Consider the following 9,369-nt stretch of genomic DNA (forward strand, 5'->3'; position numbering starts at 1 on the left):
CATTAGAGTCGACAAGTCTAGCGATTTTAAAAAGTGCAGGTAAGAGTATCAACAGCAGATAAATTGAGGCAGAGATAGATTTGGGTAGATTTAAGTACTTGGAAATGGCAGGAGATGTGGTCAAAAGCTCATCACAGTGTCACCAATGACACCCAGGAGGAGTGTATTCTAGTTCAGCCTCAGGCAGTTACCAGTGTCACAAACAAAATTTACATTTTCTCTTACTGCCCAAGATCAATATGTTTTGGACGATAATGATGTGTTTGTTTACATATCCTCAGGGTGGATCCCAAGTAAATAATTCTAGTTGCAAACAATGAATTTTAGGATTGATACAGTTATTAATTCTCACTCACAAAGGGCAGCACCGCGGCTCAGTGGTTAGCACTACTGCCACACAGCACCAGGGACCCGGGTTTGATTCCACCCTCAGGTGACTGTCTGTATGGGGTTTGCACCTCTTCTGTTCCTCCGGGTGCTCTGGTTTCCTCCCACAGTCCAAAGATGTGCAGGTTAGGTGGATTGGCCAGGTTAAAATTGTTTGTTGTGTTCAGAAATGTGTAGGCTAGCTGGATTAGCCATGGGAAATGTGGGGTCACAGGGATACGGTAGGTAGGGGGTGTGGGTCTGGACAGGATGATCATCGGAGGGTCGGTGTGGACTCAAAGGGCTGAATGGCTTGCTTCCGCACAGTAGGGATTCTATGACATTTTCTGTGAATTAAAAGTGATGTCTCACACATTCCCGCATTTATAAAAATTGGTCACAGACTGAGGTAGTACATGTTTATCAATTATTGCTAACTTGGTCTCTGGTTTATGATCTTTGGTCCCCCTTGTGGCAAGCCTGGATATTCTTGGATAGTTTTGATAGTTTTAAGTTGAAAAGAAGGTATTGTAAAACGAAACATTCTCAGTGGCTTGAAAGGCTTCTTGCAGATGCATTTGTAAGAGTTTTGTTCTCAGGTGAACTTGAAGTTGGAACAGGTTGAGGCAATCCTTCTGTACAGGATCTTCCTTTCAAAGTATTGCTATTAAGTGCCTTGACTAATTAGTGACATGCTGCTAGTTTGTAGCGTGGCTTTCTGACTACGGATATGTTGGTTTGAGGGCTTTCTGGCTCGATTCCAGCCTTGGGTGACTGTGCAGGGTTTGTACATTGTCCCCGTGTCTGTATGCGTTTCCTCTGGGTGATCCATTTCCTCCCACAGTCCAAAACTGCGCAGTTTGGGTGGGTTGGCTGTGCTAAATTGCTCATAGGGTGAAGGGATGCCCAGGTTATGGGGATTAGCCATGGGAAATGTAGGATTACAAGCTTGCTGCAGCCTTGATAGAATCCTACAGTGCAGGAAGAGGCCATTTGGCCTATGAGACTAAGAAAACACAGATGTTTCACCATGTGACCAAGTCTGGCAGCATCTGTAGAAAGGAAACAGAGTCCAGTGACTCTTTGTCAGAATGTAGAATAGTTTGAATTTCAGAATAGAGCATGACGGAACTGGATAGGACACCAGATAGAAGGGCGGAGTTAATAACTAGGAAATAATGTTTGTACAGAATACTGAACTGAGAAAATATCTGCTCTCTCAGCTCTGAATGTGGATATAAGCAGTCTAATAATTGAGTAATAGTTGAAGAATAAACTAAAGTTGTGGTGAGGTTGAGTTGGGCACTGTCAACATTCATAATAAAACTAATTCTGTTTCAGACGATGTCACAAAGGAGGAACATGTAGATTGGAAATAGGTGGAGCAGAAGGATAAATCATTCGGGGCATCAGAGGTAATGTTCCAGGAGCTGTAAGAGAAGCCCCTACAGATGATATTCTGGCTACAATTAGATCATCCCTAGTGTCCTGGTTAATATTTATGAATTCATTCCTTCATGGGATGTATGTATTGATGGCAAGGGCCTCAGCATTGGTAGTACATTCCTAATTTCCCTTGAACCGACTGGCTTGCTCGGGCATTTCGGAGGCAATTAAGAGGCAACATTGTTATTGTGGGTTCTATGCCTTTAGTACCAATATAGACCAAGATCCCTAGCTGCTCATGTTCCCCTAGTGTGATCTATTAAACCTTCATTGCCTTCACTCCAGACCAAGAGTGTCCTATATATGGTAAGGAAACCAATTTTACGCATAGTGCTCAAGTGTGGCTTTACCCTCTATAACTGATGTAAGTTTTCATCACTTTTAAATGCTTATTCTTCTGATGCAAAAGCTTACATACTATTTGAATGGTAACTTGTGATTCGTGTACAAGGATATTCTCATTCAACATTTTCCAGTCTCTCACTTCTTAAAAAATACTGTTTTAATATGCTTCCTATAAAAATGGATAACTTGACACTTCTCCACAAAGTATTCCATTTGGCATGCTCTTGCCTACTCCCCCAATCCATCAGTATTCCTCTGCAGCCTTCTTATGTCCTTATCACACCTTACTTTCCCATCTAACCTGATATTGTCAGCACACTTGGATACATGACACTCAATCCCTCATCTAATTGTAAATAACTGAGGACCAACTATTCACTCTTGCAATACCCTGCATAGTTACAACCCTATGAATGCAAAAATGCACTGCTTATTCTTGGTCTGTTTTCTTCCATTTATTAAATCTCCATCCTCACTAATATATTACTGCTAATGTCTCATAGAATCATAAACCCTTCCTCTTCCTATACCCATCCAAATGCCTTTTAAATGTTGTAATTATACCAGCCTCCACCACTTTCTCTGGCAGCTCATTCAATACACTCACCACCTTCTGCGTGAAAAAGTTTCCCCTATGTTCTTTTTAAATCATTCCCCTCTCACCTTGAACCTATGCCTTCCAATTTTGGACTCCCCCACCCCGGGGAAAAGACCTTGACTATTCACACTGTCCATATGGGGATTTATGAACTTCTATAATGTCATCCCTCGGCTTCAGATGCTCCAGGAAAAATAGCCCCAGCCTATTCAGTCTCTCCCTATAGCTGAAACCCTCCAACCCTGGCAGTATTCTTGTAAATCTTTTCTGACCTCTTTCAAGTTTAACAATATCCTTCCTACAGCAGGGAGACCAGAATTGAATGCAGTATACAAAAAGTGGTCTAACCATTATCCTGCACAGCTGCAACATGACCTCCCAACTCCTATAGTGAATGCACTGACCAATAAAGGCAAGCATATTAAACACCTTCTTCACTGCCCTGTCTACCTGTGACCCCACTTTCAAGGAACTATGAACCTACACTCCAAGGTCTCTTTGTTCGACAACACCCCCTAGGACCTTACCATTAAGTGTATAAGTTTTGCCCTGATTTGCTCCTCACGTTTATCTAGATTAATCTCCATCTGCTCTCGTCGGCCCATCAACACATCTGATTGAGGTCCCATTGTACTCTGAGGTAACCTACTTCATTGTCCACTACACCTCCAATTTTGGTGTCATCTGCAAACTTACTAATCATTCTCCTGTATTCACATCAAAATCATTTATATAATTTGACGAAAAGCAGTGGATCCAGCACCAATCCTTGTGGCACACTACTGGTCGCAGGCCTCCAGTCTGAAAAGCAACCCTCCACCACCACCCTCTATTTCCTACTTTCGAACCATTTTTCTATCCAAATGCCTAGTTCTCCCTGTATTCCATGTGATCGAACCTGGTTAGCCAGTCTACCATGCGGGACCTTGTCAAAAACCTTACTGAAGTCCGTATAGACAACGTCCACCGCTCTGCGTTCACCAAACCTCTTCATCACTTCTTCAAATACCCAATCAATTTAGTAAGACATGATTTCCCACGCACAAAGTCCTGTTGACTATTCCTAATGAATCCTTCCCTCGGGATCCGCTCCAACAACTTGCCCACCACTGATGTCAGGCTCACCGATGTATAGATCCCTGGCTTTTCCTTACCACCTTTCTTAAATAATTGCACCACATCAGCCAACCTCCAGTCTTCTAGCACCTCACCCACGGCTATCGATGAGACGAATGTCTCAGCAAGGGGCCCAGCAATCACTTCCCTAACTTCCTGCAAGGTTCTGGGGTACATCTGATCCAGTCCTGGGGATTTATCCACCTTCACGCATTTTAAGACATACTTTTCTGCATTATGGACACTTTGCAGATATTGCTATTTATTTCCCCAAGTTCTCTAGTTTGCTGCCTTGCTGATCTTTAAGGGGCCCAATTCTCTCCCTAGTTACTATTTTGTCCGTAATGTATTTGAAGAAACCCTTTGGATTCTCCTTACCCCTATTTGCCAAAGCTATCTCCTGTCCCCATTTTGCTCTCCAGATTTCCCTCTTGAGTATATTCCTACTGCCTTTACACTCTTCTAAGGATTCACTTGATCCCTGCTGTCTGTACCTGACATATGCTTCCTTCTTATTCTTGAACAAAACCTCAATTTCTCTCGTCATCCAGCATTCCCTACACCTACCAGCCTTGCCCTTCACCCTAACATGTAATAACCACTTACATGTCACCTTACCTGATATTTTTGAAAATCCAAATGTACAATGTCCCTGGTAACACCTTATCCAGCCTTCTGAGCACAGTATAAAAAAATTCTTTGCAGTTTTGTCAAACATCTCCCTTTCACAAATCTCTGTTGTTTCAACTTAATCAAATTTGATGTCCTAAGTGCCCTGTTAACCAAGTAATACATTTTAACATTTGCCTACCAATATTGTTAGATTAAGCAGTCAAGAGATTCCTGTTTTTTCTTTTCCATAAGGTCATGGAGTCATAGAGCTGTACAGCATGGAAACAGACCCCTCAGTCCAACTCATCTATGCCTACCAGATATCCTAAATAAATCTAATCCCATTTGCCAGCATTTGGCCCATATCCCTCTAAACCCTTCTTATTCATACATCCATCCAGATGTCTTTTAACTTCCTTTTCATATACCCATCCATTTCCTCAAATAGTGGGATTAGCTTTATTACTTTCTAGTGTTTGAGAACGGTTTTAAAATCTTAAAAATTCTGGAAAATCACAATCAAGCATTAACTCTGTTTCTCTCTCCACAGATGCCACCAGATCTTCTCAATGCTTGTAGCAGTTTCTGTGATTTTTGCTTACGCCCAGTATATTCTGAATTGGTGTTAATTACTGAAGTAGGGAAGCCGAATTAATAATTTTAATTCAGCGTGAGTCACAGGGTCTGTGTAACTAAACAGTATTTGCTATCGGACACAGAATGATTAGAGTTATCAGTGTTTCATAAACAAAGTGTTAACATCAGGAATTTAGTGCAAGTGCAAGTTATGCTGAGTGGGAGGAGACACTGCTACTTATCTTTTCATTCTGCCTCCAGCATCTAGTGTTTTTCTTTTAACTCCAAGCTAGTATAAGATTTGAAAACACAGAAGACCTAAAGATCATGAAGCAGGGATTTTATTTATTCCACATCCTCTGAGTTTATTGCAACCATGAAGGGAAATTAAAATTAAACAAGGAAGTATTTACAATATTTATACAGAATAAAGCCTGTGGTTTACACTGGTTGAAGAATCCTTGGTCTGTCTGCTCATTTTTTCCCATGAGGCTTCCTTCCTCCAAGGACGCACTTTTTTTTTCTGAGAGGTGCTGTTCGACTGCTCCAGCTGCTCTCGCACACTGTTGCCACCTGTTGGTTGAGCTCCCTGGACAACTGTCTAACCCCCCGCACCCCCACCCCCACCCCCCTCCCTGTTTAGTGCCCTCAATCACATTGCAGTCTGTTGCTTCAGGTTCCATTACACTAAAAAACTGTAATTTGCAACCATTCCACTAAATTAGTAATTAACTAATCAAAGAAATAAATGAATAAAAGTTACATTGGTGTGGCAGTGTTATAGCTACTGTACATGTAGGGTATTGGGAGATACAGCGAGGGTCAGCAGCTTGAGGAAATTTAGCTGCGTGTTATTATGCAGAGCTCGGAGCTGTAGACATTGGGGTGCTCAAGTGCAGGGAGAGGTCATTATACACTTTCCTCCAAAGAAGGTCAAATCCCTGGGGTTAAGTAGAAATTTTGAGTTGGTGAGTGTGTGACTGAGTTAGGCGATTGTGGAGATCCAGGATGTAGTGATGGAAGACTCTCAGCCCTGGTTTTGACCACCAGCTGCGAAGTACTTGCTGTCCAGGTGAACGAAGACATGAACTGCAGGATGGAAGGGAGTACTGACCATAACACCAAGGTTCAGGAAGATATTCAACATGTAATGGAGAGTGTCAGTGATTGGGGACAATTTTGTCAGTGAAATGTACCCAGCTCTCTGCCAGCACAACGTGGAATTCTGAAGATTGTGTTGGCTAGCCGATGTCAGAGTTAAAAAAAAACCTCCTCACAGCTGGAAGGGCACTTGGAATGGGAGGGGGAGGCCTCAGTTGTTGTGGTCTGTGTATGAACCTATGACTTTGCAGAATATCATTTCTGGTTCTGCCTAAGAAACATTAAGCAGTTGGACCCAATGTAAAATGTAGAACATCAAAGGAATAAACTCCTGCCTGAACCATAAACCAACCAGCAGAGGTTCAAGCAGATGGGTGAATTGTCACATGGCTCAAAGAGTGGTGTGGGAAGAAGAGATTTTAATTCGTGGGGGTCCTGCACCATTTCTGGGGAAAGAAAGACCACTTCTTCAGGATAGATTTCACTTAAGCAGGCTAGGCAATCGCGTGGGAAGGGACAGAGTTTAATGAAAACAGTGGACCAGCAAATAAAATCCTTGTAAAGAGCAATGGTTTTAAAAATGCTATTTATCCGAGTGCAATAATCACTCATAACATAGATGCAGAAAGGTTGCTCCCTCTTGTAGGAGAGTCTAGGACTAGAGAATAATATCAGAAAAAGGGGTCACGTATTTCAGACAGTGATGAGGAAGAATTTCTTCTCTCAGAGCTTTCTGAATCTGTGAAATTCTTTACCACATAAGATTGTTGAGACTGGGTCATTTAGTACAGTCAAGGCTCCCATACATAAGATTGTTGAGACTGGGTCATTTAGTACAGTCAAGGCTCCCATACACAGATTTAAATTAGTAAGGGAATCAAGAGTTATGAAAAAAGGTAGGAAAATTAAGTTGAAGATTATCAGAGCAGCCATGATCTCAATAAATAGCGGAGCAGAATTGCTGGGCTGAATGGCTTACTTCTGCTCTTATGTCTGATGGTCTAAAGTCAGATGATATAGCAGCAAATCTGGAGGTGAATTATATCGATATAATCACCACTAAAGTGATATGGTTGCAAGGACCAAGTATGGGTAATAAGTATTCCAGAATGCAGAAAGACAGATTGAATAGAAAAGAGGACTAGCCTGGATAATGAAGTCTGACATAGAGGCATCATAAAGAAAGATCTTGCCTCAGGAGATCACAAAAGAGAATCAGTATGGAAGAAGTTTAGGAGTAACACTTGTGTGAATAGTTTTTAGGCCTCATAACGGTTATTATACCATTGGATAGAGTGCCAAGCAATAAGAGTTTCTCACAAACCATTACAATAATTATGGGGACATTAGTCTTCGCTTAGGCTGGGCAAATCAAATTGGCAAAGGCAACCCATAGACTGCAATCACAACTATTTCCTTGAACAATACCTTATGGAATCAGCTTGGTTTTTAGCTATTTTAAGTCTACAGTTGTGTAATGAAGCAAAATTAAATAGAAGTCTCACAGAACGAAACCTTCTGGAAAAGAAAGTGTTCATAATATTGTTGAAATCCATATTAAGTTTGAAAGTGATATCATATCCAAAATAAAAGGTTTAAATCTAAAAACAGCTAATTACATAAATGCAAACAGTGACTAAAGGTAATTGAACAACTAGAATAAAACATTTGACAGTAAATAAACAATGGAAACATTTAAAGATATAACTTAAAATTTTCAACAAAAAATATTCATCGAGAAACAAAATCTCAGTGACAAAAATCCATCCTTACTTTTAGGAAAGTTAAAGTTGGTATTAGATTAAAGAGAGTGAGATTTTCAGAATTTTGAAGAATATCTTGAGGATTTGGGAGAGTTTCAGAAACCAAAGTGTGACCAAAATGTTGACAAAAAGAGAATACAAAAATAGAATGAGATTAATGTCACCAGGAATATGAAGATGGATTGTCAGAGCTTTTGTGAGTTTATTATGTCAGAATAAACTTGGTAGGAGCAGAAACAGGAGAAACCAGCACAGACTATGAAATGCATAAATATTTTTCATTCATCCTCAAAATTGAAGAAAAAATTACAGAAAACTGAGATAACCCGGGGCAAATAAGAATAGAAAACATGAAATTATTAACAATTAATTAATAAAAACAAAAAAAAAACCTAAGAGAATAAAAGCCAGTAGGTCCCTAGGACAGCCTAAATTCTAAGATCTAAGAGAGGTTCCTAGGAGATATTGGATGCTGAGTTAATGGCAATGATTTTACTAGGGTTCAATTTAACTTTTCTGAGCAGGAGAGAGGGAAGCAAGACATAAACTGAGGAATTCTCTACCCCCAGCATTCCTGTATGTCCAATCAAGTATTTGATGGTTAATTAGTGGCCATTCAACAGGAAGGATGCAAGTTAGACATGCAAAGGAAATTCACTTCCTAATCACAAACCTTACCACTATCTCCCTTCCAATCTTGCAGTTAATGTCAGGACCAATTGCTCTCATTTTCTTTATTTATTCATTTGTGGGATGTGGGCATCGCTGGCTGGCCAGCATTTCTTGCCCATCCCTAGTTGCCCTTGAGAAGGTGGTGGTGAGCTGCATTCTTGAACCGTTGCAGTCCACCTGCAATGGGTTGACCCACAGTGAAATTAGGGAGGGAATTCCATGATTTTGAACTGGCGACAGTGAAGAATTGCCGATATATTTCCAAGTCAGGGTGGCTTGGAGAGGAACTTGAAGGTGATGGTGTTCCCATATGTCTGCGGCTGTTGTCCTTCTAGATGGAAGTGGTTGTGGTTTGGAAGGGGCTGTCTGAGGATCTTTGGTAAATTTCTACAGTGCATCTTGTAGACAGTAATAATTGCTGCTACTGAGCATCAGTTGTGGAGGGAGTGGATGCTTGTGGATCTCATGCTAATCAAGTGGGCTGCTTTGTCCTGGGTGGTTTCAAGCTTCGAGTGTTGTTGGAGCTGCTCTCATCCAGGAAAATGGGGAGTATTCCATTACTTGTGCCTTGTGGATAAGCTTTGGGGAGTCAGGAGGCGAGTTATCCACTGCAGTATTCCTAGCCTCTGACCTGCTCTTGTAGCCACTGTGTTAATGTGGTAAGTCCAGCTAAGTTTCTGGTCAATGATAATACCCAAGATGTTGATAGTGGGGGATTCAGTGACGGTAACACCATTGAGTGTCAAGAGGGCAGTGGTTAGATTGCTTCTTATT

This window comes from Rhincodon typus, chromosome 7 (assembly GCF_021869965.1).
Source record: "Rhincodon typus isolate 14 chromosome 7, sRhiTyp1.1, whole genome shotgun sequence".
NCBI lineage: Eukaryota > Metazoa > Chordata > Chondrichthyes > Orectolobiformes > Rhincodontidae > Rhincodon > Rhincodon typus.